The 18,506-nt window shown below is 44.3% G+C and overlaps 1 protein-coding gene across 3 annotated transcripts in view; it reads right to left on the bottom strand.

Annotated features, from left to right (window-relative positions):
* TXNL4A (thioredoxin like 4A) overlaps positions 1 to 18,506 on the bottom strand; it is a 318,072-nt gene that overhangs the window by 282,210 nt on the left and 17,356 nt on the right. The gene's annotated exons all lie outside the window — the stretch shown is intronic.

The following is an 18,506-nucleotide window of genomic DNA, read 5'->3' as shown; positions in this document are numbered from 1 at the left end:
TTCTTTCTGAAATCGGTATGCCTTGTTTGCTGTAGCATACACTAGATTCAGGCCGGCTGGATCTAGCTTTGTTTGTATAACTTGTGCACTGATCCAGGCCGTATTTTTGGAGAAGGTTTCTCTGTACCCTAGTGGAAGGACTGCGCAGTTAGAACTTGTCTGATTGAAGACTGCTGGAACAGGGCTCAGTTTTAAGCTTTTTAACTGGTTAATTAGGTAAAGTGTTGTTTTGATTGTATCTGCTCTATTTTCTGGAAAAAAACAATATATATAACGTCTTTCTCGCCTTTCTGAACTAGTATAGTCCAGTTTTCTCTTTACTGCTGAATCCAGGGCTGTGTTACAAGTTTCTGTGTTGCCATACCTTACTTGGAAAGAAGGAAGTTTCTCTGTTCACCTGTGAGAGAGGGGAGCTTTGGGCAGGCTATCGGTCCCTGGAGGAGTGGTTTCAGCCCAGAAGTTAGTAGTTTATTGGCCTTTTTGGGCTAATTTTTATTGTATCTGCTCTATTTTCTGGAAAAAAAAACATATACTTGTTTCCTGCCTTTCTGAACTAGTATAGTCCAGTTTTCTGGTTATTGCTGAATCTAGGGCTGTGTTGCAAGTTTCTGTGTTGCCATTACCTTACTTGGATAGAATGAAGTTTCTCTGTTCACCCCTTAGGCAAGGCTCAAAAGACAAACCCACCTCCATAGACAACACAAGGAAAAAAAAACTAAGGGTAATGCCGCTCAACGCGAGAAGTCTAAACCTCAAGATGCACGCACTCGAGGCACTCCTCAGTATGGAGAATATCAATATCTGTGCAGTAACAGAAACCTGGTTCAAGGCTCCCGAGAGCACCCCAGCACTACCAGGTTATACCTCATACCATGCTTTTCAGCCCCAAAACTCGGACCGAGCATCCGTATTCAAAGATACCCACACCTCCAGGTTAGTGGCACTGCACGAAGCATTGGAGACCATCCATGTGCAACTAACAGTGGGCAAAACTGCCTTACAGTTTGCAGCCCGCTACAGACCACCCTCCCAAACTCAGGAACCCCACTCGGCTTTCCTGAGAACACTGGAGAATATGAAGGTCTCTCCAAACACCATTATATTGGGCGACTTCAACTACCCAAACATACACTGGGAGCACTACTCAAGCCCCAACACCCTCGCCCAACGGTTCCTAGAATTTATAAACTCAAATGCTATGGAACAACTGGTCACCACTCCCACAAGAGGGGAAAACATATTGGACCTGATCATCACCAACATGGGGACTCTATGTTCCATACCAGAGGTATACCCCTCATTGGTAAGATCTGACCATAAATTAATCTCATTGGACATCCATATCTCGTCCCCACCCCCAGCCAAGGAAACCACGGTGAAGAACTTCTCAAAAGCAAACTTCACACTTCTCAAAACTAAGGTGGAATCCTTCAAAGCCCCCAGGCCAGTGGAAAATACGGCCCAAACCGCAGAATCCTTTACAAACGCATTCTATGGACACCTACAGGAATGCATGGATCGTGCTATCCCAAATAAAACCAAGACTCACTCCTCCAAAGGCAGGAGACCTGTCTGGTGGACCCCAGCCATAAATAAGCTATACAACAGAAGAAGGAAGCTACTACATGATAGAGCAAAATCCCAAAAAGGGAAGGCATCTCTGATCAGTACTAGCAAGAAACTACGATCCCTCTCTGATCAGTACTAGCAAGAAACTACGATCCCTCATAAAATCATCTAAGGCCAGCTTTGAAAGAAAAATTGCACAAGACGCTAAAGATAAATCACAAGGCCTTCTTTAGTTATGTCAAGAACCTGGGTGGCAACGCCCAGATATGCTCTGAGTTAGCGCAAAATGACAAAAAATACACCGAACTCACAGACATTGCCAACATCCTGGCAGACAGGTTCAGTGCAACTCCCCCCCCTTCCCCCCCAAAAGAGCAAATGTCTATCCCAACAGAGTGTAGCCTCCCTGACATCACAGATGCACAGGTGAGAGCTGCCCTCCAAAGCAAAAACACAGCATCAATGGGTCCCAGGCTGCGTGTTACACGAGCTCCAAGAAGAACTGAACCCTCACATAAAGTCACTGTTCAATCTCAGCCTTACTGTAGAATATGTACCCAAGAAATGGCGTACAGCAACAGTGGTCCCACTCCACAAAGGTGGTGCCACAACAGACCCCGGAAATTATCGCCCTATAAGCCTGACTAGCCTGGTCTGCAAAGCTATGGAGCGTATAATCATGGAACTCATAAACAAAGACATTGGGAACCTCCATACACTGGATCCTACCCAATTCGGCTTTAAGGGCAGATCTTGCCTCTTGAACCTGGTCGACTTCTTTGAAACAGTCACCAAGGCCACAGATGAAGGGAAGGTAGTCCACATAGCCTACCTGGACGTCGCAAAAGCTTTCGACACAATACCCCACTCGGGCATCATAAATAAGCTCACCAGCTTAAATATCAACCTCTATGTCACAAGATGGGTTGCAAACTGGCTCAGGGATAGAACCCACATGGTCAGAATTGCAGGTGCCACGTCAGACTCTAAACCAGTTACAAGTGGCGTCCCACAAGGCTCAGTCCTGGGACCTCTCTTGTTCGGTATATATTTCTCTGCGGTACAGGCTAACACGGGAGGACCATGGCTGACCAAGTTCGCAGATGACTGCAAACTGGGTGCCATAATCGACTCACCGACTGACACAAGCATCCTCTAAAAGGGTCTCACAGAGACGGATAACTGGTGCCAGAGCCATGGCCTAAAGCTAAATGCCAAAAAGTGCATAATCATCCCCTTTAGGAAAAACAAAAATGCTCACAAATTTCCACATAGGTTGTAATCCATTAAGTACGGAAGAAGTAATTAGGGATTTGGGGACCCAAGTAGATAGCAATCTCTCCTTTGACAATCACATTGCCAAAGTGGTTAGAAAGACCTTCTATATAGCCCACCTCATCACGAAAGGGTTCACATCTAGATCAAGAGAGGTCACTGTGCCCCTCTACTCATCAGGCTCATAATTGAATACAATGCCCCATTCGGGATGTACCTTGCCCGACACCTGCAGCAACTAGAAAGACCCCAAAAGTACCTCACCAAGAGGATCAAGGGACTCAAACAGATGCCCTATGCAGTTAGGCTAAAGAAACTCAAGTTCTACTCAGTTGCTTACTGCCTACTCAGAGGCGATCTGTGCCTGACATATAAAGCCATGTTCAACCCAGAATTAATGGACATGCTCCACCTCAGGAAATCCAAATCCCTTAGAGCTACACGCTCCAGGGACTTAAACCTCAGCACAGAAATAAATTGGACATGCTGGAGGGACAGATTCATATCCCAGAGACTCCTCTCACTCTGGAATAAAATCCCAATCCATGTTAGGCAGAGCCCCTCAATGACCCTCTTCAAGAGAAATCTTGACAAGTGGATGGGAGATCGTAGGTTTACCCCTAGGATCTCTTCTGTGTCCCTACTAGACAGAGGCACAGTAAACTAACCTTAAAAGGGCTATCTTCTGTGACCTACTATACAGAGACACAGTCAACTAATCTAAAAGGGTGGCGAAAGCCAAACACACTCTGGCTAGGCTTATAAATGCCCTAGGGCAGATAGCCTAGTATCAACCTATGAACCAAAATAAGAAGTCCTGAAACAGTACCTTCTCACCAGGGTGCAGTGGGACAGGATCCCCTTTGCCACTTAAGCTCAAGGATCTCACTGAAACTGGCATCTTCTGAAGGGGACTGGGGTGCTGTACGAGACAACTCTAATGAAGGTGCCAAAGACATGGTGTACAGTCCCCCATTCCCAAGACAGCTCCAGCTCCAAGAGTCTCACATTCGTGCGCATCAGATTGGATCCTTTCAGAGCCAAGTAATATAATATGATCCGTACCATAGAACAGACCACAGGTCTAGGATTTACTCTGCAGCCACCGGTACCAAAGGTCGCATCAGGAAAGAGCTAATACAGTGGATGTTGGGCCACCCATTTCATCTCTTAATACAGAAGGGGATGGGAAGACTCCCACCTTAATAAAAGATCATCATGTGATCCACCTCTGCATCTGGCATGCTTCTATAAGGCCTGAAGGAGGCCTGAAGGATTAGAATGATAAGACGGAAGGTGGCCAAGAGGGGATAATAGATAACCCCATCACCAGTGACATACTACTCAATAACATTTCAGCAGCTTGTGAGGAATAATGATCAGATCCGAAAACTGTTGAGCCATAGCTGGCAAATGTGTCAGAGTTGAGAAAGGTGGAGTCTCAGTTCTGAGAACTTCGAAACAAAGGATGTCTGAATCCCCAGACCTCATTCAAGAAAGGCGGTTCTTGTTTTTGCAGAAATCAAACTCCTTGGTTAGTGAACATCTTTCTTTTTCTCATATGTATTTATGGGCTGCTTTGCCTCAAGATCTAGGTGCAATCTCCTTTTAGCAATTCATTTTTCCTGTCCAAAAGGGCTCTAGGCTCAAACACCTTACACAAAAGTCAGAGGAATATTCCACTCCCATCACACCAGACATAACCTGTGGGTGTACTGGGATGGTTTGGGTTTTTTTTTAAACTTTTGTCTCTCTCTCTCAGAAAATATTCCAGTAAAACATGTGCACACAAGAACTAGGGAATTCTAACCACAAGAGTAACAAGTATTAAATCTACCTGCTAGCTAACCACTCAATAATCCAAATATTCAACTTTAATTATCAACTGCAGTAATGTTGTGAGCTCCTTGATGCTGAGAAGTCCTCCATGGCTAGTGGATGCCCTGTGCCTGACATAAAGATGCCCAGGTATTAGGGTCATCAACTCTCACCAATATTTCAGGTCTTTTGCCCAAAGAACTGGAGCCACACTCTGAGCCCCAAGCCAGGAGCTCAAGACACAAACATTCTCCAAGGAGACCCTGAATAGGGGAACCTGAAAACCATGAACTAATGAAAGTGGTGAATCCTGAGCACTAAATGAAAAGAGAGGGAGCCCACCCTGACCATCGGCAACAGAAAGGAACAAGGGGTGAGAAAGAATACTGAAACAATGAAGACACTAACATCTTATCTACATTTATGGTAAGTAGACAACTGTCCTATGGCCATAGTGTCTCACTACTGCAGTAACAATTTAGAAGGGGGGAGCTTCCAGTATGGCTCAATAAAAGAGGAGTGGTGCCCTAACTCCATGGCCTACAGTGTCTGAAAGTCCTTGTTGGCAGCCTTATTTACCCATAAAGTCCCACCAATTATGAAAAGTGTGAGCCAAATAGTCGATATCAAAAAAAGGTAAATTAAGATCCTTTGGTCAAAGGCCCAAAAACCTCCGTGATCATTAGATTGTTGGAATTTTGCCTGATGCATAATTTCTTATTTGAAAAATAATGTACATTTACAAAAGAGGCACAGTGATGGGTGCTTCTTATGCTTCAACCTATGCCATATTGTGCATAGGAAATTTGAGATGTAATTTATAATACTAATTTTTTTGCGAATAAAGTCATTATATACAAGACGTAATGGAATCTTGACAATTTGCTTTGCTTTTTTTTTGTAGGGGAATGCTATCACAACTGTCTACATTTGTTGAGGAGCTGAAGGGCAAAATCACATACAACACAGGCCATTTTTCAAACCAACTGCTGTCAACAGTTTGCATGCATCTAGTATGCATTCTCCCCAGCTTATAAAATCTTTGCCATTTGGGGAAGCCTATTTTTCGCAAAACGTCATAGAAATGAAGGCTAAACATTTAAAAGGTGGTTGACAAAATTGTTGGAAAGATTATGCGAAGAATGTTTTGCATTTAACAGTAATAAGGGTATGAAACTACAAGGGGATGGAGCATCTACATCTGAGAAACGTTAAGCTAGAACAGGTATAGTTGGAGAAAACGTTAAAATCAGATGGTAAAGATATTTATTTTGTTACCAAATATTCCCCTTTTTCAGCAAAACTGAGGAAGTTAGTTTTGGACAACTGTCATCTTATCCATCAAGATGAACAGGTGGGTCATCTCTTTCCCAATACAATAAAAATTTTCATACAGGAGATATACGAATCTTAAAGAGTTGTTAAATTTGAGATATCCTGCAGCAGGGGGTCAGTCAGGTACATATGCCTGTGGTTGCTGCAAGATCTGTAACAAAGTTAGGAATTTGTCTGGTGGATTTATTAATGGAAAAAAGTTACTTTCCAAGGGGTGCTTTCTTGCAATTCTTGTGGGGTTGTATACATACTGGGTTGAAACTGCAAACAAGTTAAATGGTACGTAGGTAAAACCACAAGAATGGTGAAGGTGCATGCATTTGAGCACATAGGGATATTCGTAATGGTAATAGTTTGGTAGCTAAACATTTTTGCATAGTGCACAATGGGTCAAGTGATTTACTAACATTTAGCGTGATAGGACGTCCTTTCATTAAAAGGGGGGGGGGGCATTAAAACAAGGTTACTGAATTTGGAGAGAAATGATTCTTAACCATAGCACACTGCATCTGAAAGGGCTCAATCTGGAGGTAAATCTGACTGTATGTTAATATTTACTGAATTAAAAAACCTGTTTTTGTATTTATGCAATTGAAATTTGTAATGAGAAGATGAGAACGTACAAAGTAGATTATTAAACAATCAATTCTAAACAATGTAAAAATGTTAACTTGTGTTTAAACTATATGGTAATTACTGAAAGCACCAGTAGGCGGTACCAGATCTAAATACAAGTTCAACTTTATGACCGTCATCCTTGGAAGTCGAAGTGCAGAGGTACTGGCTGCTATTTAAGAGTAAAAAGAGTTCTGAACCTGAACAGCTGGCTGTTATTTATTTTTTTAATTGTTCGTTGTATTTAGTGTTTCAGTTATTTTACAAACTCCCCCAGACTGCAAAGAGCTCTAGCAGGAAGTCTTAAGTATACTGAAAACAAGGGATGGGCCAACAGAGCAAGTGATTTCAGAGCCTGACCAAGAGTAGTAGTAATATGGAAAATGAGACTATGTACTAGCTAGATACAGTGTCTAGTTGCAACCAAACTCCTAAAGTAGCAAATAAATAGATAAAGCCCATTAAACACGAAATACAAAAGCACATTCAAAAACAAGCAGGAGGGAAATCACCTGGATGGGGTGGGCTACCAAATGCAATTTGGAAACTAGGGGGAAACATGGCATATTTTTTTAAAATATTAAAGAAGTAGAAAGATACCCAAATCTTGGAAAATGGCTACTACACTGGTATTGCTCAAAGAAGGAAAATACCTTATAAATACAGCCTGTGGTATTAAATCATGATTATAAGGTGTTTACAGCTATTAAAGCAACCAGGACAGCAAAGATACTACCCAGAATAGTTAAAAAACCAATCATGAATTGGCAGCACAGTGGCGTAGTGGACAGCATGGTCACCTCACAGCAAGAGGTTCTCCGGTTTGATTCTCAGCGGAGGTGCCTTCTGTGTGGAGTCTGCATGTCCTCCTTGTGTTTTAGCGGGTTTCTGGATGCTCCTGTTTCCTCTCACATTCCAAAGACATGCAGTAGGTGGACTGGACACTCTAAAATGTGCATACGAGTGTGTTTGGTGGAAGAAGCACTGAAGCAAGGCTAGCCACCCGGTGGTGTAAACCTTGGCTACAGATGACTGTCACTGTTGAAGTGACATGGGCAATGAAACAGCACCCTACCCCTCAGCTCTTCAGGTGAAGAGCAAATAAGAAATGTTTTTCTTAACTTTTAAAACTGCAGCAAACCATTTTCTACAGTGTAGCAAGAAGCTGCTACAATTTAGACCACACACGGAGCACTCCAGTGCTCAGGTCTGACCACAAATGCAATATCAGCTTTTAAAAGCCAGTGTTGCAGTAAAGTAAGGAGCGAGAACAGGACTGGTTGATCACGCTCCCAACACTTTGCACCCCAGGCAGTTATTATTCTTGCCGCTCCCTATCTATGCCACTGGATCTGCTGTAAAAATAAGATTAAACAGGAAGGTTACATCCCAAATTCAGATTAATTGGGGAACAAAACAAGGATGCCTCTTTTTTCTTCCATTATTGTTTGCAATACATTTGGAGCCACTAGCTCAGAATATAAGGGCAGCATCGATAAAAGGGTTGAAGACCAACAGCAAGAAATACCAATTAGCTATGTTTGCAGATGACGTGCTTCTTTTTTTAAACCCAGACAGAGATTTAGCACAGTTATTTTTGTTGCTACATGGACGGTACAGTGGTTTGCACTGTCACCTTATAAGGAGGTTCTCCGGTTTAATTCTTGGCTGGACTGCCATCTGCACCGCGTCTGCATATCCTCCCTGTGTTCGTGTGCGTTTCCTACCATATTACAAAGAATGTGCATCTGGGGCATTTCTCCCAGGGCTACCAATAAAATAGGCTTCTTCCAAGTCGGACTTTCCCAGTAAACAAAATGTTAAATAAATAAAAAATGAATAAAGTCACCTGTCAGGCTATTATAAACAAACAGAAAACAAAGGCAATTTGTGTTAATTACATCCCCAAATTTGAATGGGTACAAAAATTCCCCAGGATTACATAGTCATAGCGGAGTAAAATATCTAGGGACATGAATAATCAGTAAAAGGGAGTGACTCACTACTGATGACATGGGAGGATATGATGACCAAGATTAGAACACAATTAGGACCACAGAATACAGACAGTTAAGATGTGTGTGGTCCTTCTTATTTTGTATTTGGGACAATTATTTATTTATATCTCAGCAGATTATAAATGGAGACAGTTATCATCACTAATTTCAAAATATATATGGGAAGGACAGAAACCTAGAGTAAAACGGGAAACTTACCAGACCAGAGGAAGGGAGAGTGGCAGCCCCAGACTTACTCCATTATTTTTCAGCAGCTCCATATAAAATAATCTACTGTCTCCTAGATAATACATTTCAGTCAAACTGGAAAGACGTTCTTTTAGATGAGAAAACACAAAACATTGTGAAAAAATAGGAATATATGGTGTCACCTTAACAGAAAAGAATAACAGCTAGGAGACACAAAAGAAATTAACAAAAGATATAAAAACGGTTTGGAAGCTGTTGGAACTTTGAGTTATTAATAAGATTTGAAAAGCACACCACATCATTATCAGCCTTGCTCCATTAAGCAAGTTATTACGAAATAATATAATTCTCCTAGATTCAGTCAGGAATATAGTGAAGCTTAGTTTAGATATGGTTTTATTTGTCTAAGCCTGTCCTTCAATGTTATTTCAAGTATTTCCTGTGACTTTGAACTCTGATGTCACTGTGAATACATACTTAGTATTTTCTTGTTCATTTATTATTAAATATATTTAACCTTTCATTGTGGCTGATCTTTGTAGAGACGTTTTGAGAGTACTTGCATATTTGTTTGGTGACACTCCTAATAGCCTTGTTCTTGGTCAAACTAACATTTGTATTAATACTAATTTTATTCAGTATATTGGGTACCCTTGGAAGAGACTTAAGGTAGCTTCTCAGGAGTGTCTGGTAGCAGTCATAACTACCTTATAGTCTGGGCAGAAGGGGGCATCACTAGTAAGCCTATGCCAGCACCTTTGCCAGGTGTGTGTGTGTGTGTGTGTGTGTGTGTGTGTGTGTGTGTGTAAATCAAATCTCAGTGTGTGCGTGTCTGCTATTTTGGCAGGGACACAAAGGACTGGCTGGACAGAGAAGAGAGTGTTGGAGGACTTTGCTTGGAAACCTGGCTAAGGACTCATCTCTATTGCTGCGCCAGTGAGAAGTCTTATTGGGGATCTGGAAAAAGAGGGAGAAGCCAGCCCCCAGATGGAGTGCGTTTCCTGTGTACTCTTAAGGGAAACTGTGCTTGATGCAGTGACCTGCATCTACAGATACTGTGTGTGTGCCTGCTATCCTCCTAGTGAACATCTCCCACTGATGCCATTGGTGAGGATTGATGCTATTTGATTACTTGCCCAGAGATGGAGAGTCATCACATATCGGTTGGCAGTGGTGGGATTTCCACATCACAGTTGCCAATGCCACAATAGTGAAATCAAACAAACTCTTAGCCCACCCCCGGCTACACAGCATTCTGCCAATATTTTTTTCAGGCTTATAAGGCACTGCCATGATCTCCTAATTGGCTATATCAATTAGTTTGCTGAAGGGAAGAGACCAACCAAGAAGTAGAGGACACCAAAGGGACCAACCAAGAAGCAGAGGACACCAAAACAAGAAGTCCTGAAACAGTACCTTCTCACCAGGGTGCAGTGGGACAAGATCCCCTGTACTTCTGGAGAGGATGTTATAATGAAATAGGAGACTGGACTCATTTTTGGCAGATGCAGGCAATTGGAAAGATTTAAGCTATCTGACTCAACAGATATTAGACAAGACATGGGAAAAAGTAGGGAAGAATATCTTAACTCCATGAAAAAGAAGAGGAACAGTAAGATAAATGGCTATTATCAAAAAAGCCATTACCAAGAAATGGAAGAAGGTAGAGGGCCTAGTAATAGACGTTTTTGACATACTGAGGGACCTTATAAAATGAAAGCACAAATGAGTAACTCAACAAAAAAAAAAAAACAGAGCTGCAGCATAAACCACAAATCCAGCTTAAGTCTAAACATTTTTAATGTAAAATCTAATACGAGTGGTACTTCATCAGAACTCAATAATACTTCTAGTTAAATATTTCTCCATTTAAAACTACATGATCAGTTCCAACCAATAAGAATCAATTAAAAAAAAAAAAAAAAAAAAAAAAACACGTTAGCAACAGATCTACTTGTGAACAGGCCTCCTGCAGCTAACCTGGAATGGAAGGAATACTCACAGGTTTTGGGAAATGAGCAAACTGCAGTTTGTAGCCCGATTTTAAGTCTCATTTGTCCAGAGTGAGGTTTATCCATTCTTTTAAGAAAATGTTTGAGAAGCAGGGGCTGAAAGACTTGAAAGGATCAAGGTATGTAAGGGATGGGTGGGACTTTTTTTTGGGGGGGGGTTAGGGAGGTGCCTGGCTGAGCCATGGCCACTCACTGCTGGGCCCCCTGAGAACAGAACCAACTAGGCCTGTTACCTTTATCAGCTTGCCATCTTTTATACATTTTTTTGTTCTTCTACCTTTCTGAGAAGAGAGGAAGGAAGGGACCAGGGCTTTTAGGGTAACTCCAGCTAAATCTAGGAGGCTGAACCAGAAAAAAATTGACAGTCTGCATAGATTTAACCTTGTCCTATACGGTTTTGAAAATGGCTTCATCCTTGGGTGCAAACAAAAACTCCCTCTCCATAGATGCATCCATGAATTTAGACTTTAAAATTGTTCTGGTAGGAGCCATTCCCTTAACCAAACTTGCCTACAAAATGACTGACCCAGAGACAGCTGCCCTGCTTTACACTTCTAAAGCATCAAAGCCACAATACAAAGAATGCTTAGCAACCTGGGAACAAGACCGTTGCAAAAAAAAATCAAGCAATTCTTTATAGAGAGCTCTACCTCTACCCCCTTCAGTTTCTGAAGATCTCCTGAAACCTGACCATATGGATTTTGTAAGGCAAGGGTGGCAGAAGAGTAAACGTTTGCCAAATCTGTCACGAGTCCCACCTTCTTTTTCATTTGGCAAAGTGTTCCTAAAGATGATGTCCATCTTTATTTTCCAAGGAGATGATCCTGTAGCAGTGATTCTTGTCAGGATTGTGCTGCTTAGATCTCAAATTTGTATGCATGTCCTCAGCTATTCTGATAGATCCTGCTGTTTAGGCAAGCTGGAAGTAGCCTTTTAAATCTTGGGCTCTAGCTTGGGTCTGGGTATGGCATTGGATATACTAGGGCCAGGCTGTTGCCTGCACGCTGTCTGATGACAACCTCTTTAACCAGGAATTCCACCATGCTCCTCGAAAGATGAAGTGCAGACGTCAGAAGTAATAGCCTGTTGTTGAATCGGCCTTAAACTTAATAGCTCAACTATTAAAATGAGCACAGCTGGAGCAATCTGGTACATTGTGCTCTGTGCCCAAGCAAAAAAAGACAAGTATGCAAGTCTCAATGTGGAATTTGCTTCCCACACTCAAGACAAGTATTGCTCTCACAGGACGTCTAATTATGCAATACAATGTAAAGAAAAAGATTGTTCTCCACCATGGCACTTGATTTTGGAAAGTTCTTTGGCAGAGACTGACACACTAAAAAGTGGATGCTTTGGGCTCCAATGGCAAGAAATGAAAACATGCCACTGGTTCCTATTCATAGGCATTCTGACATCAGGCAAAGGAAGTTTGCCAGCCCTGAAGGAGGAAAATAGAATTCTTACCATAACGTTCCATGTTAGTTGTCTTCTCGCCTTCTTCTTGCTGGATGGGTTCGGAGCCGACCTCGGCTCCGACTCGGCCACTCTAAAAGCTCGAGAGTTGGTTCCACCGGCTCGAGGCTCCCCCTATATCCCACAATGCTAGGCGTGAGTTACCTCAGATCTCATTTGTAAGCTAGGCCCAGCCTATAATAGTAATAGAATAACTAGTAACAAAGTCCACCTCTATAAACAAGGGAGAAGAGAGGGGTGACCTACATCCTGATTCAGGAAATATGCACAGCAGAGCATATACCTAAAGTACAGAGGTGGTAGAAAGAGAGGTCACAATCAAAAACTCCTCTAGGTCTGTCCAGGCCAGGGGGAAGGAGGGTGGGACGCAAGAAGAAGGCGAGAAGAAGACAACTAACATGGAACGTTATGGTAAGAACATAACTTCTATATGTTAAGTTGTCTATCTCGCCTTCATTCTTGCTGGATGGGACCGCGTCCCTAGCACCTTGTCCCGGGTGGCCTAACGGAACAGACTCTTGAGAACAGTGGAACCAAAGTTAGCTCTATGTCTAGAGGCTAAATCCAGCTTATAATGAGAAATAAAAGTGTGAGGAGTAGCCCAAGTAGCTGCTGCACAAATGGTGTCAATAGGCAGTCTATCTTGGAAAGCTATAGAAGTAGCCAAAGCTCTGGTAGAATGGGCTTTAGGTTTGCTAGGCAGCTTTTGGTGTCTAATTTCATAAACAAGGGAGATCAGAGATGTTAGCCATCTGGATAATGATACCTTTGAAACTGAAAGTCCCTTTCTGCCTTCTGCATAAGCCGCGAACAGCTGGTCAGATTTTCTGAATTGTTTTGTTCTATCCAAATAGTACCTTAACTGACGATGAACATCTAGCCAATGCAATCTTTGTTCAGATCTGTTAGAATATTCTGGAAAAAACAGGAGGTCAATGCTTTGATTTAGGTTAGCCGAGGAGGCTATTTTTGGTAAAAGGACGGGTTGGTTCGTAAAGATACTCTGTCCTTATGGAACAACAGATAAGGAGGTCGACAGCTGAGTGCATGAAGTTCTGAAACTCTTCTAGCTGAAGTAATAGCTACTAGAAAGAGAGTCTTCCATGATAGTAATCTTAAAGAACAGGAGGCTGCAGGTTCGAAAGGAGAGAATTAAAGAACTGAGAACTAAATTTAGGTCCCAAGGAGGAGGAGGATTTCTTACGGAGGTCTGAGTAGAAAAGCTCCTTTCAAAAAGCTTTGCAAAGCTTGTGGGACATGATGGCAGAATCTGAAATGCCCACATGAAAGTTAGAAATAGCTGCCAATTGAACTTTAAGAGTAGAAGGAGATGAACCTGCATGGAAGAGTTCAGCTAGGAAATCAAGGACCATTTGGATGGAAGCAGTGAAAGGATCTATGTCCCTTCCTTGAGCCCAATAGGCGAAACGTTTCCACTTACTCAAATAAATCTTTCGAGTGGAAGATTTATGGGAAGCTATCAAAATATCTCTAACAGAGTGAGATATTTGAGGAAGCCTGGCTAAGGTTGGAATTGGAGGAACCAAGCAGTGAGGTTCAGGGAGGAAGGGAGCGATGAAACTGACCCGACTGATGGATCAAAAGATCTGGAACTAGGTCCAGATGCCAAGGTCGCTCCAACAGAAACTGATGTAGAAAGGGGAACCAAACCTGTCGAGGCCAGTACAGAGCAATGAGGATCAATGAAGCCTTCTGAGCGATAGCTTTCTGTATCACTTGAGAGATTAGTGGGAAGGGGAAATGCATACAGAAGTCCCGGGCCAAACTTGGACTAGAGCGTCTCTGCTGGGTTGGCCTGGTAACGGAAAAGGGTGAAAAAATCTCTGCACTTGCTGTTTTGGGGAGTAGCAAAAGGTCGCAGCAAGGCTGGCCCCACTTGAGAAAAATTTCTCTCACAACAGAGTCTTTCAGAGACCACTCGTGAGGCATGAGGATAGCTCTGCTCAACTTGTCCGATTTGATTGGACTTCCGGGATGTGCGTTGCTATCAGAAGCGCTGAGAAGAAATCGCCCATTGCCACAGTCTTGAGTGCTTCTCGACACAGGGGTAGGACCTGGTTCCGCCTTGTTTGTTGATATACCACACTACAGACATATTGTCCGTCTGGATTGCTATCGTTCCCAAGGGAAGAGAGTCTTGAAGGGCTTGCAACGCTAAAAGCACTGCTCTCATCTCTAGAACATTTATGTGCAAGTGGCATTCGTCTGGTTGCCATGTGCCCTGGACAGTTCTGCCCTGATAATGCCCCCCACTCGATCAGGAGGCGTCCGTTGTCAGAGTAGCAACCGGAGGGGAAGGAACAAAGGGTCTTCCCAATAAGAGCTGAGGGGAAGACATCCACCACAGAAGATGATTTCTGCATGTTTGCGTGATCATAATGGTGTGAGACATTGGAAGTTGCTGGTACGACCATTGCGTGAAGAGCATCCATTGAAGGATTCTCATGTGGAATCTGGCTAATGGAAGCAGAGGTATGGCAGCCGCCATAATCCCCAACACTTTCAGAACCAGCCTGGCTTTGATTCTGTTGTTGCTGAAGAGGAGCGAGACTATTTTGTGTATGTCTGTTATTCTCTGATCTGTTAGTCTCGCAGACATGTTGACTGTGTCTAGATTTGCGCCTATGAAGGTAATAGTACGACAAGGCGACAAAACACTTTTCGAAATTTATTGAAATGCCTAAATTTCGACAAGTGCGAAAGGTGTAGTCCCTGGCCATTAGAAGAAGATGCTTGGTGGGAGCTGTGAGGAGCCAGTCGTCCAAATATGGAAACACCTGGAATCCTTGTCTCAGGTGAGAAGCTACCACTGCCATGCATTTGGTAAACACCGGGGGGGCAGTGGTGAGACCAAAGGGCAGGGCCCTGAATTGAAAATGACTGGTTCCCAGCCTGAAGCGGAGGAATCTTCTGGGCGTCTTTTCATTTTATGTGATAGTACGCATCCTGAAGATCTATAGTGCACATCCAGCTTCCCTTTCCCAAAAGGGGAAGGATGGACTGCAGCGTGACCATCCAAAATCTTGTTTTCTTGACTGACTTGTTCAAGATACTGAGATCCAAAATTGGTCTCCAGTCCCCTGTTTTCTTTGGAACTAAAAAGAACCTGGAGTAGATTCCAGATCCTTGCTGGTCTGCTGGAACTGGCTGAATTGCTCTTTTTGCAAGCAGCTTTGAAATTTCCAAAGCTGCAAGATCCCTTTGAGCGGGTGGAACATCTGGAAGGGATTTTTTTGATTGGTTTGGAATGCGATAGAAGGGGATGGAATAGCCTTCGAAATGATGGACTGTACCCATTTGTCTTGAGTCAGGGATAGCCAGGCTTTTGGGTACAGTGACAATCTTCCCCCGACTGCCTCCGAAGGTGGACAGTCGGGCAACACCTCAGGGATGCTGAAAGGGCTTATCGGAAAAGGTTTCTCGATTGCCCTGGTTCTGGACCCCCTGCCTCTAGGGTGGCGTCTACCATTATTGTTCCCCTCTGCCTCTGGCGGGAACCGACTCTGTCGTCAGGCAAAGTCCCTTGAGATTGTTTGGAACCACATTTTCCCACTTTTCTGGCCTTTGGGGTAAGGCCTAGAAGGAGTAGAAAAAGCGGACTCCGGCGGCAGAAAGAGTCTTGCCATCTGTCTCGCACCTAGTCAAAGTTTCTTTCACTTGAGGACCAAAAGAGATGATCCATCAAACGGGGAATTAGTGAAAGACGTTTTAAAGGGGTCCGCAAAGTTGCATAACCGCATCCAGGCGTGCCTGCGTAAGGCCACACCTGTCCCTGCGGCCCTGCTCGCTCCATCAGCCGCATAAGAAAGTAGGCGCATGGAGGAGTTAGCTATGGAGTTCAGGGTAGCCAGCTGAGTGTTCATCTTGTCCTGAAAACCCGCAGCTGTAGGATCCTTCAACATATCACTCGCTTCCTTGATCAAGTCCCTTTGAAGACGAGTAAAATGGCATAGGTAGTTCAGCGAACGCATTGTAAAGGTCGCTGATGAGAACATCCGCTTCCCGTACCTGTCCATAGACCTGGATTCCTTGTTAGGTGGATGGACCGGCACCGAAGGATCAGCTAGTTCCTTCTTGGTGGCAGCAGCTACCACCATAGCATCCACAGAAACACCTTTTGTGAGAAATTGCTTGTCAGTTGGTGCTGTTATAAATTTGGTGGGTCTCCTGGGGGTAGGGTCCACTGAATCAGGAGCCACCCAGGCCTTCTTTGCAACCACCTGCATGAGGGGATCAAAGGGGGGGGACACCCAGGAGGTGGAAGGGCGAGAGCCAAACGCCTCAAGATACACAGATTCATCCTCCGAAGGGTTAAGGGATGGCCAATTTCCCCTCTGTTTCAGGATCTCTAGAATGTCTGCGAAAGAGACATCTTCAGAAGGGGAACGTGGGGAACCCTCGGAATCCTCTAAATCTGTGTCAGAGGTGACCGACTCAGGTGAGTCTAAGTGCTTCCTCTTACACTTTCTCTTCCTAGGGGGCTCCCCTGCCAATTCAGGAGAGGCCTCGGAAGAGGATGAGATCCCCACAGGGGATTCTTGAGGAGCTTGCTCTCTGCGGTCTGGGATGAGGGAGTGAGTCGACATAACCAAAGGCACCGAAGTGGGAGGGGCGGACGGAGCCGACTGTGGGGTGGAACAAGGTTCCAACACACTCCGCATGACCTCGAATGCACCCCTGTCAGGCAGAGCCAGAGGTCCCCGCTCCGAGAAGCTGAGAACCTCCCTCGGCACCGACAGAGATGTCTCCGAGGCCGATGTCGGAGCCGAACTTACCAGCGCCGAAGCACCGAGAGGAAGAGGGGGGTCGGACAAGGGTCCGATTCCACTCACCCCCTCGGAGCCGACGAGGGAAGCCCGGCGCCGAGATTCTTCAAAGGAAGAAATCGAGCCGACGGAGCCGAAGACAAATGTATCGGCTCCGACGCTACCACAGTCTCTGATCCGAGACGCCCCGGCTCCGAGCTCAAAGGAGTCGGAGGAGGAATATTTATTGGAACAAGCGGAGGCATCGACTGATGAGTCGGACTCTGGAGCATTTGGGCCAGTGCCTCGGACTTCAAAAGTCTACTCACTACCCTCTGGAGGTCGTGATCTGAGAGCCTCGATGACCTGGAGGAGTGAGATCTATGGCTCCGTTCAGACAGCAGGGGAGACGCTGGAGCCGAATGAACGGAGCCAAGGGACGGTGACCTCGATCTCTTTCTAGATGTCGGCTCCGATGGTATGATCGGAGCCGACCCATGACTCTAATGCCTCGGCTCCGGCGGAGCCGAGAAACCACTGAAACAGCAGTCAAAGACTCATCGGCTCCAGCCGGAGCCGATGAAGCAGTAGGCTTGAGCCTTAGGCCTCGACTCTGAAGCTGGAGCCGAGGTCTTAGAAGCCTTGGAAGGTTTCCCAGAAGACACAGGAAGGGAACCTTCAGGCTTAATTAAACCCCTCAAAATGAGTTTATTTTTTCTCTCCTGCAGGACTCTAGGGCTGAAGCCATGGCATACAGCACAAGAGTCCTGCAGGTGTAAAGGTCCCAGGCAGTACACACAAGAAGTGTGACCGTCTGTCAGAGACATTTTCTGACAGCACGAGTCACACTTCTTGAAGCCTGAGACCTTTGTATCCTTGGACATACTCAAGGAACCAAAGTGTAATCACACACAAAAACACACACACACAGATTACACTGATAGGAATAAAAAGGGAATTATTAAAAACTAAAGGTAAGTTAATAAAATTCCCTAAGTAAAACACATACACACTTCTAAGGAAGGGGAAGGAAGGGCCCGAAGGCCTTAGGGAAGAACTAAGTGTTCTTTTTTAAAAGGAGGGGGCTGGATAAAGATAGTAAGGGATAAACAAGTCCACTACACTAAGTGGGAAAGAATTTACACTAAACTAGCCTAAGTTTAAAGAATTTAAACTAGTCTAAACTTTCACTAACCTGGAGCTGGTAGAAAACACACCTCGATCGCTGTAGCGGCAAACGAGATCTGAGGTAACTCACGCCTAGCATTGTGGGATATAGGGGGAGCCTCGAGCCGGTGGAACCAACTCTCGAGCTTTTAGAGTGGCCGAGTCGGAGCCGAGGTCGGCTCCGAACCCATCCAGCAAGAATGAAGGCGAGATAGACAACTTAACATCAAAGTATTTGGTATTCAGACTGGCCAAGGGCTACCAAGGAT

The sequence above is a fragment of the Protopterus annectens genome, chromosome 3.part1 (assembly GCF_019279795.1).
Source record: "Protopterus annectens isolate FY-2018-M chromosome 3.part1, PAN1.0, whole genome shotgun sequence".
NCBI classification, from domain to species: Eukaryota; Metazoa; Chordata; order Ceratodontiformes; family Protopteridae; genus Protopterus; species Protopterus annectens.
Note: the sequence above shows the minus strand (reverse complement) of the source record. Positions and strands in the feature narration are given on the sequence as shown.